The following is a 20247-nucleotide window of genomic DNA, read 5'->3' as shown; positions in this document are numbered from 1 at the left end:
GTGAAGGTGAGGGGATGTGTATGAAGGTGCTTCTGCAGGCGAAGCGCACTCTGGCTGGTGAGGAAGACCCGCTCGTGTAGATTGATCCTGCTGCTCCTGTATCGGTCATGAAATCCTGGCACCGCTGCTCCCCATTGCCGGACTCTACCTCTAGGAGCAATTCTTTACTAGGAATTTATGTGAGAGCCAATATAATGGTGTGAAGTAATTAAGAAGGCCAGAGGGTTTTTTTTTTTTTAGTCATTTGAAAAGCTATGAAATGTCCCTGGATCTTGTGAAGGCAAGATATTCCTGTACCTGCAAATCATGGGTTTCCACCATCTGTGGGTTTCTGTGGTCTGTTCTCCGCCCCTCGGCCCGCGCCGTCGCTGCCTGTCCAGCATCCCTTTGCCGGCCCCGCTCAGTCTACACAGTTCCCCCACCGCACACGCCTCCAGCAAGGCGGTGTGTATTCTGCAAGGTGCGTGTCTGAGGGACCAGCTGTTTGTGTTCTGTGCAGTTAGATTTGTTCCGATGTGTGTATTTCTCTGGGTTGCAGGCGTCCAGCTGAGTGAGCAGGCATCTGTGTGTGCTTGTTCGCAGGTGAGGGCGCCGGAGCGGGGACGGCAGGTGTGGGCAGAGCCGGCTGCAGGCCGCCGCGCGCAGATCGGGCTCTGCGGGCATCCCATGCGATGTTTTACCTCCGCGTGTTTCTCTCTCTGAGAAGTGTTTGGAGAGCCATTGTCTCTTCCTCCTTCAGTAGTCCTGCCTTCTCAAGAGCCCCAGACCACAAAAGTGAGGAGATTTGATTTGAGCCCCTGCTCCACCAGCCGCCTCCACTCCAGGTGCATTCTCTTGCTAATTTTTGCGGGGCCCTAGGAAGTAGGTAGTAATCATCTCATTTGCAGATGAGAAAACTGAGCTCACTAGTTTAAGAATTCCTGACGCAATCAGATCTTTTCAGATGGTGCTTGGCAGTGAAAATTTTATGTTGTGGAGAAGTTAGAAGAGTAAAACAGGGATTTTGTTTCATAAATTTAGCCCGATTCCTAGGTTCTCCAGCTGTGAAATACACAGATGAGAACAGGGCAACAGCGAAGCATGGGGATCATGAGATGACAGCCCTCAATAACTAAGGAAGGTTGGGACCTGGCACTTGTCCACTGGTCTGGCTTCTTGGGCAGCCCCTCCCTGCTGCTTCCAATAGTGCTGTGGTCACTGGTGGTGTGTGGTCCCTTTGCTACCATCCCAAGGAGGGAGCGAAAGGCTGGCAGGAGCCTTGTGGACCCCTGCTGGGAAAGGCTAGAGCTATGGCACTTTGCACGTGCCGCCCCCTACTGGAGAGCTTGCAGCAGTGCAAGTCAGCTTACCCATTTCAAAGCAGTTGAGTTTGGAAAAGACACCTTCACAAATCTTCATTCATTTACATTGTCAGCGTATACCAGCATTTCATCATGATGACATCTGACAAACTAAGTTCGCTTGGGGTTGAAATGTAACAATTTCTAATTGGCTAATCTTGCTATGAAATAAAATCACATTTTATTTTGCATGGAGAACTAATGATGCAAGATTTAAAAAAAAAATCAGTGAAAGGGTGATAAAGATGTTTCATGGTGACATAATCCTGTGAAAGCCAGCCAGTCTCTCCCACCTCTGACCCTCCTGAAACTTCGGGATTAAATGGAGGAAATGCAATAATGTTGTGCTGTTACTTCATTTCAGGGGTTAGTGGTGAGGTGTGGATCATAGCGTTATTTCTTAAGGACTAGTGAGTATGTAGTATTTTCCCTAAAGCAATGTGAAGTCAAATTATTTACTTTTTAAAAGAATCTGTATTTATAAAGGAAAACAAACAAGCAAACATAACTGGGGTCTTAGAGGGTTGGGGGTAAGAGAAAGTAATAAATTCTAAAATAATTTTACATATTTTAAAGCTACTCTTTAAAAAACTGAGCCCAAATTTCTCCCCGCCTCCCTGCTCTCACGCCCTTGATGATGTGGTTGTGATGCAACTGCTGTCTTCGGGGCAGCTTCCTGGGCTTGGCTCAGTGCTCTGCTGTCACCTTTTGAAATTCTTAATAATCTTTGAACAGGGGCCCCACAAGTCCACTTGGCACCAGGCCCCACCCTGGCTGTTGTGAACAAGGAACGCCGCAGCAGCTCCGCAGTGGTGCTGGGGTCCTGGTCTCTGTCCTGTCTCTTGCTTTCCCCTTCCCGGTGGCCGGGGTGCCCCAGGCCGGGTGGCTGCTGTGTTCCGTTTAAGCTGCCTACACTTTGGTCACTTCCTTTTCCTTTTCTGAGTGCTTTCAAACTGCTGAGAGGAGAGGAGAGCTGTATTCAACCCAAGGGCTCATGTACTCAGTAACACTGAGAGATGCCTGTTGTGTGCAAGAACTTTGTGAAGGCCGGACTGAGGGAACGCAGGTGGAAATTGCTCGGTACAATGAGATGCGATCACTGCCGCAGTGAAGGTGCGGGCTGAGTGCCACCGCCCCAAGAGGAAGGTACAGTGAGACCTCTACAAAGCTGGTTTTGCCTTTACCCTGGAAGGAGGGAGCACTTGAGGGTGGTGGTGGGCTTTTAAATGGGAAGCGGGGGCAGCAAAGCCCTGCCCGTTGAAGTGGGGTGGGTTCTTCAAGGGAGGTGGAGATAAGAAATTAGCCCAGGGAGAGAGAGAGAGAGAGAGAGAGAGAGAGAGAGCAGGTCACAGGGGAACCCAGTGTGACCCACGGAGTTTGAACCTCGAAGTTTTAAGCCAGGGAATCTGGTGATCACATTGGCTCTGCAGAAAGATGTCTGTGCTGGGGGAGGGCTGGGGGTGGAGGACAGGCCAGGGGTGGAGGACAGGCTGGGGGTGGAGAACAGGCCGGGGGTGGAGGACAGGCTTGGGGGCGGTGATGGAGCCACAGGAAGATCACTTGCAGAAACTCGCTTATTCTATCAAATCTTTCAACTCGCAGGCTCATCAGTTTTGCTTTAAAAATATCAAACTGCATCATATTTCTTATGCCGTTTAAATAGCTCGAGACTCCTGCCCCTTTCTTGTCCCTAGACCAGTAATTTTTTCCCAGTCACAAACCCTTATATTTAAGAAAAGTCATGGAATCTTAATTTGGTGGTAAAATTTTAATGACACATTTAAAGCAAACAGTTTATAAAGCACAAAAACCAGTCTGTGGCCAAACATTTTCCATTGGAGGGAGTTAAATAATGAACTAAGTTTAAAAGAAGGCATGCTATGAGGGTTGTTTAAATACAAAAGCCTCTCTCTCCCTGACTCAGCTCCTTATCTGGGTCACCATAGCAGACGCGCTCTGTCTTCTGCCTATAGGTAACCTCAGCGGTTCACCTTCTGGCTCGTGCTTAGCTGTGCTTGGCAACCAGGACTGCTAGAGGAAGACGGCCAGTCTGTGATCGTGAAAAGAAGATAAAGAGACGGCACAGACGTGAGTTCTTCACACGTATTTAGAGCGTGGAAAAACTCAGCTATTTCACCAAACACACAGGAGAACCCAGGCTTCCCTTGCAAAATCCCCCCTCAGAGCTTGAAGCAATTATGAGGACCTGGGAACAGGTGAAAAAAAAAGGAGACCCAGCCCTAGGAAAGTGCAGGTCTGCCCTGTAGCGGGGAGAGGGAGGCAGGACTGGGCAGGACTGGGCAGGGCTGGGCAGGACTGGGCGGGAATGTGACTCGGGGAAGTTCGGCTCTTCATTCTGTACCACCTGCCCACAGCTCTGTGCTACGGCCACCCTCCTCCCACCTCCTGGGGCTGGAGCTGGGGTCAAAGGCAAAAAGGACTTCATGAAAGTCCGTGGTGTTCAGTGTCCAATTAATTAGTGTTGAGGGTGGATTTAACTTTCAAGGTTTTTTTTTTTTTTTTGGCCACAGCCTAAGTTCTTTCTGTTGAACACTCCTGGGAGCCTGTGTTTATTTCTCATCTTGGCCAAGCTTTCAGGAGCTTTCATTATTCCCGCTTCCCACACAGAAACCCCACAGCTCCTCCACGAGCTGCTCTTCCTAGAGACTCCCACCCCGCCCCCTGAATCAGTCTGGTCTAAGCACATGCTTTCAGCCGTGAGTTAACAGCGCCGGAGCGCTGGCCTCTGGCTGCTCAGTCCCCGGCATCAGACCGCGCCTTGCTAGAGTGAATGTACTCAGTTACAGGGGATCATGAATTACTGATTTATTTTGTTCTCCAAACTGCAAAAGCTCCCCGAGGCTGTGGTGAAATTCTCTATTGTAGCTGTCAGTAGTTGAACTATTAAAAAATTGTACACACACACACACAGACTTACTTATACAAGTGTATACGTACCTTTAATATACCACAGTATGTAAATAACTAAGTGGCAGTTTTGAAGTGTCAACAGACTGCTGCAAAGTCAGTCTGCTCTTCCTTGTCAATGAGCTGGAGAATCCCGAGAATTCTCCTCACTCCTGTGATACTTAGTGTCTGCAAGGCCTTTAACTATATTCATTTTTATTTAAAAGTGTAATAATACCAGTAAGGAAATATAAGAATTACTTTCATACAAAGTATGAACTAGGCCCCACTGGGCCCAGGGAAAGAAAGCACCTTTAGCACCGGCTCACGGAACCCGTGGTTTCAGCAAGGGCCCGGGAGGAGCTCTCACCATCACTCAGTCAAGGAGCACGGGGCATTCACCGCGTGTCCCGCCCTGTGCTGGGCACCATGGAGTTTCAGGGAAGTGTAACAGCTGCCTGCAAGGGCCCCACCTCTGACTGAAGAGGTGTCCGCTGGCGGGGATGCACACAGGTGTGCACCGGCAAAACACGGCCACTTCTTGTTCTCAGCATCGCCATTGTCCATGTTCATAGTCCATTTTGAATTAATTAACTAAACTAGCCAAGAAAGACAGACTAGGGCCATACCGAATGAAGTTACTGGTCTTATGATCTTGCCTCCCACCGCCTTTCCTGCACTGTCCATCTCGCCCCTTCCTTTAGCTCATGCCCGTCAGCACAGAAGCACGCCCTGGGCTTGGTCCCGGCTTTCTGCTTACTCTTCTAACTCATCTCATCACAAGTCACTAAATACCACCTGTATGATCACAAGTCTAGACTCTCTATCTCCCTCTCAGCCTGTTCCTAGGAGCTCCAGACTCACAGTCAGCTGGCACCTCTGACACTGCCTCAGGAGTGTCTTGCAGGCACCTCGAACTTAAGTCCTAAACTTAACTTCAGAATTTCCACCAAGTCTCACCCCCACCCCACTTCCCCATCACAAGAAATGACATATGTCCATCCACCTAGTTATCCTGTCACACTGGAGTCATTTTAAATTCTTTACTCCTCACATAAAACCATAAGCAAATCCTTTTATGTCTGTTTCCAAAGCACATCTTAAACCCGTCTGCCTCTCTCCACCGCGCTACTTGACGTTACCACCCACCTGGTCTATTGCACTCATTTCTTCTGCGTCCACTCTTGCTCTCCTTCAGTCTATGCTCCACATAGTAGCCAGAGTCATCTTAAAAAGCATAAATCATATACATCAGTTCCTTCCTTAAAACCCTTTAATGGCTTCCCAGTATAATTTGTATAAAATCCAGAGTCTTTAACAGGGCCTGCTGGCCCCAGGCATTCTCCGGTTTCACCTCACGTGCTTCTCCCATCACTTGCTAGGATCCAGCGGAACTGTTCACTTCCAGGGTCTCCAACGTGACCCGCTCCTCCCGCTGCGGGACCCTCACACACTCTGGTTTCCTGCACTGCATGCTCTCCACTCTGGCCCTCCTGGTGGCTGACTCCTTCACACCTTTCAGCTCTCAGCGTCTTTGTTACCTCCCCAGAAAGGCCTTTTCTCATCACCCCATCAAAGCACCCACCCATCCCCAACAGACACACACACACACACACCTCATCATTATGTAGCAAAATGTCTTGTTTATGTCATTATTTATAGCAATTATTTATCCTCTCACCCACTCCATGAAGGCAGGAACCAGTTTCCTGGCTCACTGCTTGTTCATCTAGCGTTGCACCTGCATCCTGAGAGGGCTCAGTAAGTATCTGGTAAATGAATGAGAGAAAGGAAGGATCTGTGTGAGCTTGGGTGGCCAGGAAAGATTCTGTGGTGGTTGCGGTACATGAGGCGGTCCTTCTAATTAAGCTGGGGGTCGGGACACCGTCGGAACGACACACATGAGGGAATGAGCATGGGAATGAGCAAGTGAAGACAGTCAGGCCAGCTGACATTGAAGGGAACAGCTTAACCAAAATAGATCATTTGAGTCACAGAATGTGAAACTTGAAAAGAGAGAAAAAGAAGAATGGCTCCCAAAACCAAGGAAAGAAATTTCATTTTGAAATGGGAAGCCACTGTTTGGTCTTGATCAGGGGAATTGCATGATAAATATTTTATAAAATGAGTCTGGCAGGGGCGTGCAGAGTAAATGGAAGGAAGCAGCCCCAAAGCGGGAAGAGCTGAGTAGCGGCTTGCACACGCTGTCCAGGGTGGAGGAGGTGAGGCTGCTGGCAGGCACGATGGAGAGTGAGGGGTGGAGCCAAGAGAGCTGTGATGGAAGAGACCCTAAGACATCATTTAGGTACTTGAGGGGAGGAGCGGGAGGGGTCAAAACTGATGTTGAGATTCTGAGACTGAGAAACTGGAAGCAAGCCAGAATCATGGTGCTGGAAAGGACCAACCGACGGGTCTACCGTGTTCCTGACAGGTATGTGAATGTCATCTGTTCTAATACTTAGAAAATTCTGCCACACAAAGAATCAGGCTTCTTTTAGCTTTTTGTCTATCCCAGTTCTGCCCCTGGGGGTAAATACAGAATAGAGACAGTCCTTATTTCAGATGCCAGTCTTTCAAATAGTTGAAAACAAGGTCTTCTGTCCTTCTTAATTTTGTTTTTCCCAGGCTAGTCCCCTTGGCCATCAGTCAAGTCCCATGAGACCTGATTTTGAGTTCCCTAACCGCTCTCACAGTTTTTTTTTAATATTTAATATATTTTATATTTTATTTAATCTTTAATACATATTAAGCAAAAGCAGTAATCAAGTTGACTTACAGTTATTCTTCTTGCAGGTCCTTTTTCCTAAATATAAAAGAGATGTTTGGGCTATTTGGTCTCTAAATTTGCTTTTTTTTTAAATTTATTTTTATTTTTTAATTGAAGTATAGTCGATTTACAATGTTGTGTTAGATTCTTTTGTGCAGCTCAGTGATTCAGCTATAAATATATATTCCTTTTCATATTCTTTTTCAATATAGGTTATTACAGTACATGGAATATAGTTCCCTGTGCTGCACAGCATGACTTTGTTGTTCGTCCGTTTTATACAGAGACAGCTCTCACAGTTTTATCCTGCTTTATTATAGTTTATAAACTCCTTGAAAGCACAATACCCAGAACCCAAGAGAACGTTTGGTGCCCGAGTGCTGTCTGATCAGCACAGAGCTCAGTGAGACTGTCACTTCCTTTTATTTGAACGTAGTTCTACTAATAGGTGAAAGTTTGTTTTTAAAGAATTCTTTTCTGCTATGGGGTCACTTTGGAATTTCAGGAAATGGAAACCCCAAGATCTTTTTCATGTAAAATAAGTCATTGCCCCAATCCTATATAATTCTTGCTTATTTTTTATCCTGAATTCCAAATTTTATGGTTATTCCTCTTTAATTTCAATATTAATTTTAATCTATTATTCCAGAATCTTAAAGTCCTTAAAAACTGGTTCTAACATTCTTGGTTCTCTCTAATTTTTGTATCAAAAGCAAAGCTGTTAAGATTTTCATCCAAGTGACAAAAGGGCCAGTATAAAATCCTGAATTACTCTTTTTTTTTTTTAAAACCTATTTCTTTGTACTGTGGTAAAAAAAAATACCATTTTAATCATTTTTAAGTGTATAGTTCTGTGGCAATAAGTACATCATTGTGATTCAACCATCACTACCATCCATCCCCGGGACTCTTTTCATCTTGAAAAACTGAAACTCTGTACCCAATAAATAATAACTCCCCATTTCTCCCTCCCCAGCCAGCCTCTGGCCACCACCATTCGACTCCATCTCTATGAATATGACTACTCTGGGTACCTCATATAAGTGGAATTATCATATAGTACTTGTCCCTTTGTGACTGGCTTATTTTACTTAGCATAATTTCTTCAAAGTTCATCCATGTTGTAGCATGTGTGAGAATTTCCTTCCTTTTCAGGGCTGAGTAATAGTTCTTTGTGTGTATATATCCAATTTTTAAAAATCCGTTCCTCTCTCAAAGGACACTTGAGTTACTTCTACCTTTTGGCTGTTGTAAATATTGCTGCTATAAACATGGGTATACAAGTACCTGTTTGAGTCCCCACTTTAACTTTTCCTGTAAAATTTTTTTCTTTAATTAATCTTTAATGTAAGTCAACTTCTTTAACAAACAGAAGTGGAATCGCTGGATCACATGATAATTCTAAGCTTGATTTTTTTGAGGAAACTCCATATAGTTTTCCGCAGTGGTTGTACCACTTTACATTTCCACCAGGAATGTTCAAGGGAAGGGCTCCAATTTCTCTACATCCTTGTCAACACTTGTTATTTTCTGGGTTTCTTTGTTTGTTTGTTTTTTAAAATAACCATCCTAATGTGTGTGAAGTGGTTTGGGTTCGCATTTCCCTGATCAGTAGTGATGCTGAATATCATTTCATGTGCTTATGGGCCATTTGTGTATCTTATTTAGAGAAACCCATTCAAGTCCCTCACCTATTTTTGAATTGGGTTGTTTGTGTGTGTTGAGTTGTAGGAGTTCTTTAGATATTCTGGGAAACCATCCCTTATCAGATACATGATTTGTAGCCCCCATTCCGTGGGCTGCCTTTTCACTCTTCTTTTTTTATTGAAGTCTAGTCAGTTTACAATGTTGTATCAATTTCTGGTGTCCAGCATAATGTTTCAGTCATACATATACACATACATATATTTGTTTTCATATACTTTTTCATTATAGGTCACTAGAAGATACTGAATATAGTTCCCTGTGCTATACAGAAGATTAACTTGTTGTTTATCTGTTTTATATATAGTAGTTAGTATCTGCAAATTCAAACTCCCAACTTATCCCTTCCCACCCCCTATTCCCCCTGGTAACCTTAGGTTTGTTTTCCATGTCTGAGTCTGTTTTTCTTTTGTAAATAAGTTCACTCGTTTGTGTGTGTGTGTGTGTGTTTAAGATTCCACATATAAGTGATCTCATGTGGTATTTTTCTCTCTCTTTCTGGCTTACTTCCCTTAGAATGATGATCTCCAGGTCCATCCATGTTGCTGAAAATGACATTATTTTATCCTTTTTTATGGCTGAGTAGTTAGTATTCCACCATGCATATACACCACAGCTTCTTCATCCAGGCGTCTGTTGGTGGACGTTTAGGCTGTCTCCACGTCTGGGCTGTTGTAACAGTGCTGCTGTGACCACTGGGGTGCAGGTGTCTTTTTGAATTAGTTTCCTTTGGATATACACCCAGGAGTGGGATTGCTGGATCATATGGTAGGTCTATTTTCAGTCTTTTGTGGAATCTCCATACTGTTTTCCATAATGGCTACACCAAACTGCATTCCCACCAGCAGTGTAGGAGGGTTCCCCTTTCTCCACAGCCTCTCCAGCATTTGTCATTTGTGGACTTTTGAATGACGGCCATTCTGACTGGTGTGAGGTGATACCTCACTGTAGTTTTGATTTGCATTTCTCTGATAATTAGTGATATTGAGCATTTTTTCATGTGCCTATTGATCATTTATATTTCTTCCTTGGAGAATTGCTTGTTTATGTCTTCTGCCCATTTTTGGATTGGGTTGTTTTTTTCTTATTGAGTCGTATGAGCTGCTTATATATTCTGGAGATCAAGCCTTTGTCGGTTTCATTTGCAAATATTTTCTCCCATTCCGTAGGTTGTCTTTTTATTTTGCTTATGGTTTCCTTTGCTGTGTAAAAGCTTATAAGTTTAATTAGGTCCCATCTGTTTATTTTTGCTTTTATTTCTATTGCCTGGGTAGACTGCCCTAGGAGAACATTGCTAAGATTTATGTCAGAAAATGTTTTGCCTATGTTTTCTTCTAGGAGCTTTATTGTGTCTTGTCTTATGTTTAAGTCTTTAAGCCATTTTGAGTTTATTTTTGTGTCTGGTGTAAGGGAGTGTCCTAACTCTGCTGATTTACACGTGGCTGTCCAGTTTTCCCAACACAACTTGCTGAAGAGACTGTCTTTCCTCTACTGTATATTCTTGCCTCTTTTGTCAACAATTAATTGACCATAAGTCTGTGGGTTTCTTTCTGGGCTCTCTGTTCTGTTCCATTGAGTCATATGTCTGTCTTTGTGCCAGTACCATGCTGTTTTGATGACTGTAGCTCTGTAGTATTGTCTGTGTCTGGAGGGTTATTCTTCTAGCCTCATTCTCTTTCATCAGTATTGCTTTGAAAATTCTGAGTCTTTTGTGATTCCATATAAATTTTAGGATTATATGTTCCAGTTCTGTGAAAAATGTCCTGGATAATTTGATAGGGATCGTATTAAATCTGTAGATTGCTTTGGGTAGTATGGCCATTTTAATAATGCTAATTCTTCCAATCCAAGAGCATGGGATATCTTTCCACTTCTTCAAGTCATGTTTAATTTCTTTAATCAATGTTTTGTAGTTCTCCACATACAAGTCTTTTACCTCCTTGGTCAGATTTGTTCCTAAGTATTTTATTTTTCTGGATGTGATTTTTAAAAGGGATCTTTTTCTTTACTTTGCTTTTCTGATGTTTCATTATTAGCATCAAGAAATGCAACTGATTTCTGTATGTTACTCTTGTATCCTGCTACCTCACTGAATTCTTTTATCAGCGCTAGTAGTTTTTGTGTGGTGCCTTTTCACTCTTGATAGTGTCCTTTGAAGCACAAAGTTTCAAAATTTTGATGATGTCCAATTTATCTTTTTTTTTCTTTTCTTGCCTGTGTTTTTGGTGTCATACCCAAACAATCATTGCCAAATCTAATGTCATGAAGCTTTTCCTTTATGTTTTCTTCTAAGAGTTTTATAGCAAGTCTTTAGATTGACATCAATTCAGTAATTCATTAATATTTTTCAGTGTACTTTTGTAATCACTTATAAGTCTGCTGTCATCCAACTCACATTTTCCATCTACCCGTTGAGCAATTAATTCTTTTATTCATCCTTTTAATCAGTGCCTACAAAGCTAGGAGCTATGGATACAGCAGTGAACTGCTCAGGAGAGGTCCCGCCCTGCCCTCACCAAGCTCGTAGTCTATTAACTGAAGAAGTCAGACACTGAACAGCGATTACAAGCACAACTCTGGCATGAAAGAAGGAAAGGCAGCTGCTGACATGTGAGACTGAGAAACAGCAACTAACCAAACGGATTTTACCTCATTTCTTGGGACTCTCTGACTTACTGGTCTTCTAACCCTCTCCCACCAAAAAAGAAATAGGTCACTCAACTGCCCATTCTTAACGGCCATCACTGCTTTCTTCCCTAAGTGTGCGCAGACTTGTACTTGTTCAGAGTCCACTCTGGCTCTGCTGGAGGCCAACGGGCTCGTGGTCTGCAGATTCTGGAGTCTAACATTTCATGGGTTTTAAACAACAAGGACCACATTTGCCTTTGTATGTTGGCTCTCTGAGCCTAAAAATTTGATAGCATCTTAATTTCTCAGAGATAATTCTCTGAAGTGACACTGGTAACTTCCTTATGTACCTTGGGGTATTACTCGCTGGATATGAAGAGCTGAAGTCATTAAAAGCAACCAGGTGTTATGTGCTCACCTCTTGAAGGGCATGATCCCTCCTAAACATGTTTGGCCATTTTTGACTTGAGGTTCGGTTCCATTTTTAGGAAAGACTTATAAGGAAGGAGAGGAGGATTTGGAGTTCAATGGTGTTCTGCCTGTCTCCTCTACTAAATCCTCTCCCCCAGATACCTAGGATTAGATTTTACTTCTTCATTTTTTTCTCAGAATACAGCTTAAAAGCCCGCGGCTTCCCCTCCGCACCCCAGCCCAGCCCAGCCCAGCCCAGCCCAGCCTCAGGTGTCATGGATAAGAACTGGAGTAGCTGGGGAGAAGTGCTTGTTAGGGGTTGAGGAAGGTGCTGAGTATGAAGTGACGATGTGGCATCTGTGTGTGGACAGCTGGAAATAAGGACAGAGGATGAGAGATCTGGACCGGCTAGGGAGATGTGAATCCCTCCACGTGGAGATGAGTAGAGAACATCTCTCCGTGGGCATGAGGGAAAAGAGAGCCGCGTGGAGGGCTGAGAACTAAGTCAGGAAGGACTGGCACAGGCAGAAGCGGGAAGAAGTTCCAGTGAAAGAAACTGAAATTCACAGAAGCAGAAGAACACTGAGAAATGGTCGCGCCCACCTCTCATGTAGCTGATGAGGAGATGGTTGTTCAGATGAAAAAGAATCAGTCACTGGAGTAGCTGCAAAGGGATAGAGTTGTATAACTCCTGAGCGGGTGGGCAAATGGCTTTCAGGAAAGAGGAGGTGGGCCACAGGGCCAAATTTACTGAGGAATCAAGGAACGTGAGGAGGCTAAGAACGGGTCTCAGAAGTGACTGAAGACCAATGACGCTTTGGCCTTCCAGAGTACAGTTTTGGTAAAGCAGAAGAAAAAATAGAAGCCAGGTTGCAAGGGTAAGTATCAGGGGAAAGGGTCTGAGTTGGGACACAAGGAGATACGGAGTTACAGACACGTGGTAGGTCTGGCAGTACTAGGCAAGAGAAATGAGGTGACAGCTAGAAAGCAAGCAGAAATAAAGTTTAAGAGAATGAAAATATTACTATTTGAAGACAGAAAGGAAGGAACCAATTGGGTAGAAGGGATTGAGGATGCAAGGGGACTCCTGCCAACCTTGGCAGGAAGATCACAAGAAGCAGAAGAGGAACCAGAGTGCAGGTGGAGGGAAGCTGTGGAGAAAGGAAGAAACTGGAACGTGAAAGGAAGACGGGACCACAGGTGGTGACGGAGACAAAGCAAAAGGAAAGCCACATCCCGGAGGACGCGCGCGGGGATGTGGGAGAACACCCAGCTGGCCTCGAGGTCAGAGGTGGGAGCCTGAGCCCTGCCTCTGCCTCTCCCTGGGTCGTTGACTTGGACCCCTGTGAGCCAGCAGCTCTACATCTGAATGTCACAGAGTTTTTAATGAGACTGATACCAGGTAACATACGTGCATGTGCCTAGTACAAGCTGAGTTACCAGAGCATTTTTGAGATTCATCCCAGGACTCGCAATGCAAAAAAAAAAAAAATCTGAAATGGCTGCTCTAGTGAGTAAATTCAAAAGCTCACAAGATGTGTGCTGGCTGGGCAGTAGGCAGCTTCTAGCTAGAGCTGGAAAATTGTGCTGCTTCTTTCAGAAGAAAGACCCAGGGAGCCTTCCCGCCGCCCTCCTGGCACTTAAAGGTAACACAGAGAAGCCTTAGAGAGCAAAGCTCCGGAGCAGAGATTCCGAGACGGGATGGATGGTGGGGGCAGGAGCAAGAAGGTGCTTCCCAGGGCTGCTGTTCCTGGAGGCTCGCAGTCCCACGTGAGAGGCCCGGGTAATGGCGACAACACTTTCAATAGGGTTACACTGAGGTCGCCAGGTTCTCAAGCACTGCCCTCTTCTTTAAAGTTCAGAATCATCAAATTAGAGGACGAAACCCCATCCGTGACCACATGAAAAACAAACTGAGTCCTGCCTCTGACTAAGGCTGTTCACAGGGGATGAAGGGTGCTGTGGCCTCACAGGGCCACAGGTTCCCAGGGTGGGCAGAGGCTTTAAAGTCTCTGACACCTGGCTGATGGTGTGACCCTTTACAACACTCTGGCTGAATGCTGGCGTAAGCTTAAAATCCTCCCGTGACAGGAACACTTAGAGGTAGCCAGGTCCATCCATGGCAGCTCTGATTAGTCCAAAGTGTGTCCTTATATTGATGTAAAGTTTGTATGTCCCATAGCTGGAATACTGGTCTGAGCGTGGTCCTTGGGACCCACATAAATTAACTCTTTGATGTGCCCTCGGCCCCTCCATGCCTCTCCCTGATGGTCCTTCTCCAGCTGACATGTCTGTCTCCCTCTGCTATCAGGTCTGGCTCTCAGATCCGAGCGCAGATGTCTGGGTGTGCACCGAGCCGTGCGGGATAAAGCGGGACCAGCACTCCCTTCACCCCAGGTACCGGCGCAGCCACGGCACATGTGGGATTTTGAGGAACACAGCATATTATTGATTCACACTGAGCAAACTGCTCACGACGACCCCTCTCCTGTTAAAGGCAGTTGATTGTGAGATCAAGAACTCTGTGTTCATCCCCAGTAAGTTCCATGTGGTAATATCTGGCCCAGGACCCAAAAAAGGTAACACGGACACATCTGACACGCTTGCACCTATTCATTCATTCACTTCATTCACGCAGTCAGTCAGGCATCCCATACGCTATTCCTCCCGGCCTTGTGCCTTTAGTGTATGTGACCAGCCTGCACTCTATATGTTTATTCAGTTGTATTTTTATGCAAACCATTGAAAATATGTCCAGAGGGCAGAGGCCTACCATACAACATGAAACACCTCCCTGGAGAATGACCACTGAATTGCTTTATTAATTCAGCAAATTCACTCGATTAATGTGTGTTGAGGCCCTACTATGTGCCAGCTCATGATCTATGTGCTGGAGAAACACACAGCAATAAACAAACCAGACGAGGGTCCTGCTGATCACAGCAGGGTGGGGGGCAGAGGAGAACACGTTTACCACTGCTCACGTAGCTAATGCTTACTGTGCGTTTCCTATGTGCCAGGCACTGCTCTAAACGCTTGACATGCTTATTCTTCACAAAATCTTATGAAGTAAATGCAGCACTATCGTTATTCCCACTTTGTAGATTAAGTGCACTGAGGCACAGAGGAGAAAGTACACTTGCTCGAGGTCACACAGCTCCTAAAAGGGTGGAGGACCAGGCCAGGCGGTCTGGCTCCAGGGCTTGTGTCTTTAACCACCGGGTTTCTATTGTGTGTCTGCAAAAGTAGACGCTGAGTTAAATGTACACACAAACACGTAAGGCGATTTTCTCATATGAAAAGAGTCATCTTTAAGCTGAGGTCTGAATGACAAGAAGGAGCCAACATCTCAAGAACTGAGGGAGGAGTGAGCGGTGGGCAATGAGGCTGGTGAGGTGGGCAGAGAGCCTATCACGTGAGGCTGTGAGTTCCTAACTGCTACAGGATCTCAAGCAGTTAGGAATACGCCTAATCACCTCGGCAGCCAGCCTACGGCGCCCACCTTGTCCACAAACAAACCAGGCATGATTTCCTTTCCTAATCCTACCCGTGATCAGAGATGCCCCCCTTTACAGTCCAAGCATTCCCTTCCAGCTGTCCCAACACTGGTGAACATCAAGACATGCTCTGGACCACCATCAGGACTCAGCAGCCATTACATCTTCATTGCGCTGTGTGACCTTGGCCAAGTCATAGCCTCTCTGATCTTCCCCGTTGCTCCATAATGTTGCCCCAGTCCTAGAACTGAACCACTAGGGTATCAAGCATTTGGGGACACTTTGATCTAGGGAGCAATCACTCTCTCACCCTTTCCCCTTCCTGATCCCTTCCACCCCTCTCCCCACAGGAACCAGGTAAGCTGTGTCTAACGTAATGCGTGTGGCTTCAGTTACTAACAGCTCCAGGGACTGCTCTCTCATCTCCCAGAAGCCCTGCTGGTTTGACCCCATCAAGTTCTACTTACCCAAGTGTTATACAACCCTCCCCTTAATTACACACTCAATCAGCTCCTCCCGAGCTCAGCAATTTGTGGTCTCCGGGCATCCCTGGCTGCTCTTCTGGAGGGAGCTCCCAGGCTGGGCCTTGGCGAGCTTCTGAGGCACCGGCTGGGTTTCTAAGGCCATGGCGCCCAGAGTTGAAAGCCTTGCTGCTATTTCACACTCTATTTCCTTCCAAATTAATTCTCTGATGAGTACTGTCCTTTGCAGTGATTCAGAGCAGGCCATTTCCTTACATCTTCCCTTCACCTTTGAGACTTTTAATCTCTCTCGAATCCAGGTTTTCCTGTGGAAAGCCTGCCTCAGGGGAAAATGCCCTGCTTCCCAACCAATATAAACAGCCCCGCCAGCCCAGGCCCAGGCCCACGGCATACTTCCTCCACCGGTTTGCCTGGGCCCTACCTTTGATTGCAAAGCACACGCCTGCCTTCTCTACATATCCCTGCACAAGGAGCGACTCAAACTTCTGGGCATACAGTAAGCTGCCGAATTCTAGTTTCTTTCTGTTTTTTCTAAGGTTTTTTTTTTTTAAATTGAAGTATAGTTGACTTACAATGTTGTGTTAGTTTCAAGTGTACAGCAAAGTGATTCAATTATATATATATAAAGAATACATATAAGACAGAATATACACAAAGAGTATACAATACATAAGAGAATACATATTCAATTATACCTATAAAGAATATATGTAAGTATATATATTCTTCTTCAGATTCTTCTCCATTATAGGTTGTTAAGAGATACTTAATGTCGCTCCTTGTGAATTCTAGTTTCTGTAAGCCCCAGATGCACGAAGATGCAGCTTCAAAGTCCGTACTTAAGCAGCTGCCGTGTTCCCGACCCCCTCGTAGTTATGTCGCTTCACGCGCTGCACCACCGGCCCCTCCTGCCCGCCGACCGCGCGTCACCCTCAGCGTGCAGATCAGGACGGACCCTGCAGTGCCCAGAGGCGTGCCCGAGGCCACAGAGCCCGGGGACGAGGCGGAGCTGGAATTGAAGTCCTTGACCCTTTACTCTAAGGTGGGCGCGCCTGCTCCACCCCATGTGTGGCTTAAGCGCCCCTAAAACGGTCGCCGGGATCCTCCCGCCAACGGCAGGCCACCCAGGACGGCGCGCCCACTGCCCCGGCGGCCCGAGAACACCCAGAGCAACGCCTCACGCTTGCGGCACGCTTTTTCTGCTACAAAGTGCTTTACGTGCCCAGTCTGTGCGAGCCCTGCGAGGGCTCATTCCGTGAGGGAGGCACTATTTATTGGAGCCCCGTTTTACAAACGAGGATGTCCAGGCTTGTCAAGGGGAAGATAACGGAGCGCCCGGAGTCACACAGACAGCTCCCGCGGAGGCAGCACTTGAACGCACATGGCGCGACTCCGAGGCCAGTGCTCGCTCGAGTCCTCACACATTAGCTCGATGTCCGCTTCACAGACGGAGACTGCGAGCCAGGCACCACCCCTCTTCCCCCGCCCTCCCCTCCCCCCGGGAAGTGAACATTTCAACAGCCAGGTGGGCGGTAAGGGGCGCAGCGAAGCGTGCTTCTCCCCTCTCGCCCGTCACCCTCAGACAGCGGGACCGGGTCCCCAGAGGTTGGCAGGGCGGACTGGGAGGGCCAGGACTGCATGGCCGGTCCCCTTGGCCACTAGAGGGCAGGGTCTGAACGGAGCGCAGAGCCCTCTCCCCAGAGATTCCCCAGCCAGCCAAGGGGTCGTGACTCTCCCCGCGGACCCACATGCACAGCGCACACAGCTCGGACCCCAAAGCTGAAGAGCGATACTTCCCAGGCACACGGTAAACAAAGCGTTTGTTCTCAGCCCCTCCCAGCCTCCTCTGCAGGCAGACGGGCAGAGCCCTACAGGGTTCCGGCTGAGCAGACGGGTCCCAGGCATCACTTGCAAAGACCTGCGTTTCTTACAGAAAACACAAACGGGCCAGCACGCTAAGGGCCCGCGCGCGAGGCCCGGGCTGGGGTGGGATGGGAAGGCGGACCTTTCAGTCTCCGTGTGCTTCCTGCCCTCCGTTTAAACCATCCGTGTGAAACTATTAAAGGTCAGCACACAGCAGTGCCTGGCCTCGTCTACTGACCGCAGTGCCCACCAGAGCCAGGGGCTCTGGGTGGGACAGGCCGTGAGGCGCCCGGAGGTTGTCAGGTGAATTCCGGTGGAGTGGGCCTCCCCCAGCAAGCCCGGCCGAGTCGGGGAGAGGAGTGAGCGCTCTGCTCTATCCCGGGAGCCCCTTTCCTTTGCCATCCATGGGTGGGCCCCCCTGGAAATTAATTTAACCTTAACAGCACTCATTTTAAAAGCATTAAGAGGAAGGAGCCAAGGCCAAGGACGAGTTAGGAGTCTATGAAGTGCCTTTCAAGGCCGTCCTCAGGACAGACCGTCAGGTAGGCAAATATTAACTTCACTGTTTTGTAGCTGGGGAGACAGAAGCTCAGGGAGCTAAAGGACCTGCCCACAGGCACACAGCGCGGGGAGGCGCCGGAGCGCCCCTGCGCACGCAGGGCGGGTCGAGGGGGCGCGCTGCCCCGGGGCGGTGCCTGGGGCGTTCCCCACCAGCTGAGGAAACCCGTCACAGCTCAGCATCCGTGGGGAGAAATGGCCAAAGGGCGAGAAAGAACACTTGAAGGTCCTTACATTTACTTACTTAATTCTCACAACAACCTAACGAGTAGGTACAACTATCTCCATTTTATGCGAGAAGAAAAACAGGCTCAGGAACCCCGTCCGGGGGTCACAAAGAAACGAACGCCAGCTCCCGAGCCTGAGCCCCGCGGAAGCCCCGCGCCCTCCCGCGCCGCTGGCTCCCCCTGGTGGTGAGCAGGGGGAGCGCCAGCAGCCGCCGGGGCAGCCGCCGCCGCCGGGGCCCGCGAGGCCACTCCGTAAATCCCTGGGCTGAGGAAACACAATGATGGACAGGACAGACACCCCCGTGCCGAGGGACAAGCAGAAACATGGCAGGCTCAGGATGAGAAGCGACAGACGGGCAAAGGGCGTGTGCGTCAGGGCTCGGGGGAGGGAGCAGTGCGTCACAAGGGCCAGGGGCGCGGGGCTGACCTTTCAGCCTGGCCGGGGCTGCGAGGCACGAGGCCGGAGGGGCAAGCGGGGGCCGCGTCGCAGAGGGCAACCCAGGCGGCGATCCGGGCAGAGGGGGTGTGCCCGCAATGTGTGGGCGCCAGCGTGCGGCGGAGAGAAGCGGCGGGAGGCGGCGGACTGCTTCGCCTGGGCCACGACTGCAGCGGGGGTGGGGTGGGGGGACAACAGAAACGTATTTCCTCACAGTTCTGGAGGCTGGACGTCCAAGACCGTGGTCTCAGCAGGGCTGGCTTCTGCCGAGGCCTCTCTCCTTGGCTCTGACAGAGCTGCCTCCCTGGAGGCAGGGGTGACCATCCAACCACGGTGGGTTCAGGAGAGAATGGGAAGGGAGGAGGAATCAGAAGCGTCAAGGGTAAACAACTCTTCTGAGAAATTTTGCCATCAAGGAGAGAAGAAAATAGCACAGTAGTTCAAAGAGTGGGAGCACTTTTTTAAGACAGGAGATTTTACAGCGTATTTGTAAGCTAATGGGAATAATTGGTAGGAAGAGAAAATTAACAGTACTGAAAAAAATAATGGTAGGAGTTAATGCAAAGCTGGAGGGTTGGCCTTGGACAGGAGGAGGGGGGTTCATTCTCAGCAACAGGGGCAGGCCTTCCGGGCACCAGTGCAACTGGGTTAGCAGGTTGGTGGACATGGAAGTTCTCCTCTGATAACTTTTATTTCCTTAGTGAAATTAAGAAACTAATTAGCAGGGCAAAGAGATATTGAAGATGGAGGATGAGAAGATACGAATGAATCCAAGAAATAAACAGGTGGGATTGAGAGAATTAACTGATTAGACATAGGAAGATGGGAGAGGAAGGAGACAAGGATGGATCTCTAGTTTAGCAACTGAGTGGACAGTGGGGCTGTCTTTCATTCAGATAAGGGGGGCTGCGGGAGGGGCAGGTCTGTGAGGAAAGAGGGAAATTTCTGTGCCTGTGGGCCATCCAGCTGGATGCGAGCGTCTGAAGCTCAGAAGGAGGCACCCGAGCTTGAGAAGCAGACACGGGGGTCGGTCGGCAATGTAAAGGCAGCAGGAGGCAGAGGCCTCTGTGCTGGCTGTTTTCTCTGAAAAGTAAATGGGTTGGTGGTTTGAGATCAGAGAAAGTTTGAAATAGATTCTGGGGAAGAATGAGAAAATTAATAAGGACATAGGGGGATTGTCAGGGAACCCGGGGGCCTAGGTCCAGGTGGAGAGCTGATGCTGCGGGCAGCCCCAGCCCAGCACGGAAGCCTCGCCCACGCTCCTGGCACTGCCACCACCAGGACGGAGTGTCCGCCCTCTCACTGCTCGGCAAGGTGACTGACCTGCAAGCCGACCTTTCACGCAACGCCCTTCCTCCTTGCTCACCTGCTTAACTCCTAGTCACTCTCTCCTCTCCTCAGATCAGGACAGAACCTCCTCGGAAGCC

The 20247-nt window shown here is 47.9% G+C and overlaps 1 long non-coding RNA gene across 1 annotated transcript; it reads left to right on the top strand.

Annotated features, from left to right (window-relative positions):
- Positions 1-2245: 2245 nt before the first annotated feature.
- LOC116284932 (uncharacterized) lies at positions 2246-18990 on the top strand. Its single transcript, XR_012062899.1, has 4 exons — positions 2246-2486; positions 3314-3428; positions 14069-14154; positions 16529-18990. It is a non-coding gene; the product is annotated as an uncharacterized lncRNA (long non-coding RNA).
- Positions 18991-20247: the final 1257 nt, after the last annotated feature.

Source organism: Vicugna pacos, chromosome 21, assembly GCF_048564905.1.
Source record: "Vicugna pacos chromosome 21, VicPac4, whole genome shotgun sequence".
Classification (NCBI taxonomy): domain Eukaryota; kingdom Metazoa; phylum Chordata; class Mammalia; order Artiodactyla; family Camelidae; genus Vicugna; species Vicugna pacos.
The sequence above is the reverse complement of the archived record's forward strand: the minus strand, read 5'-3'. Positions and strand labels throughout refer to the sequence as shown.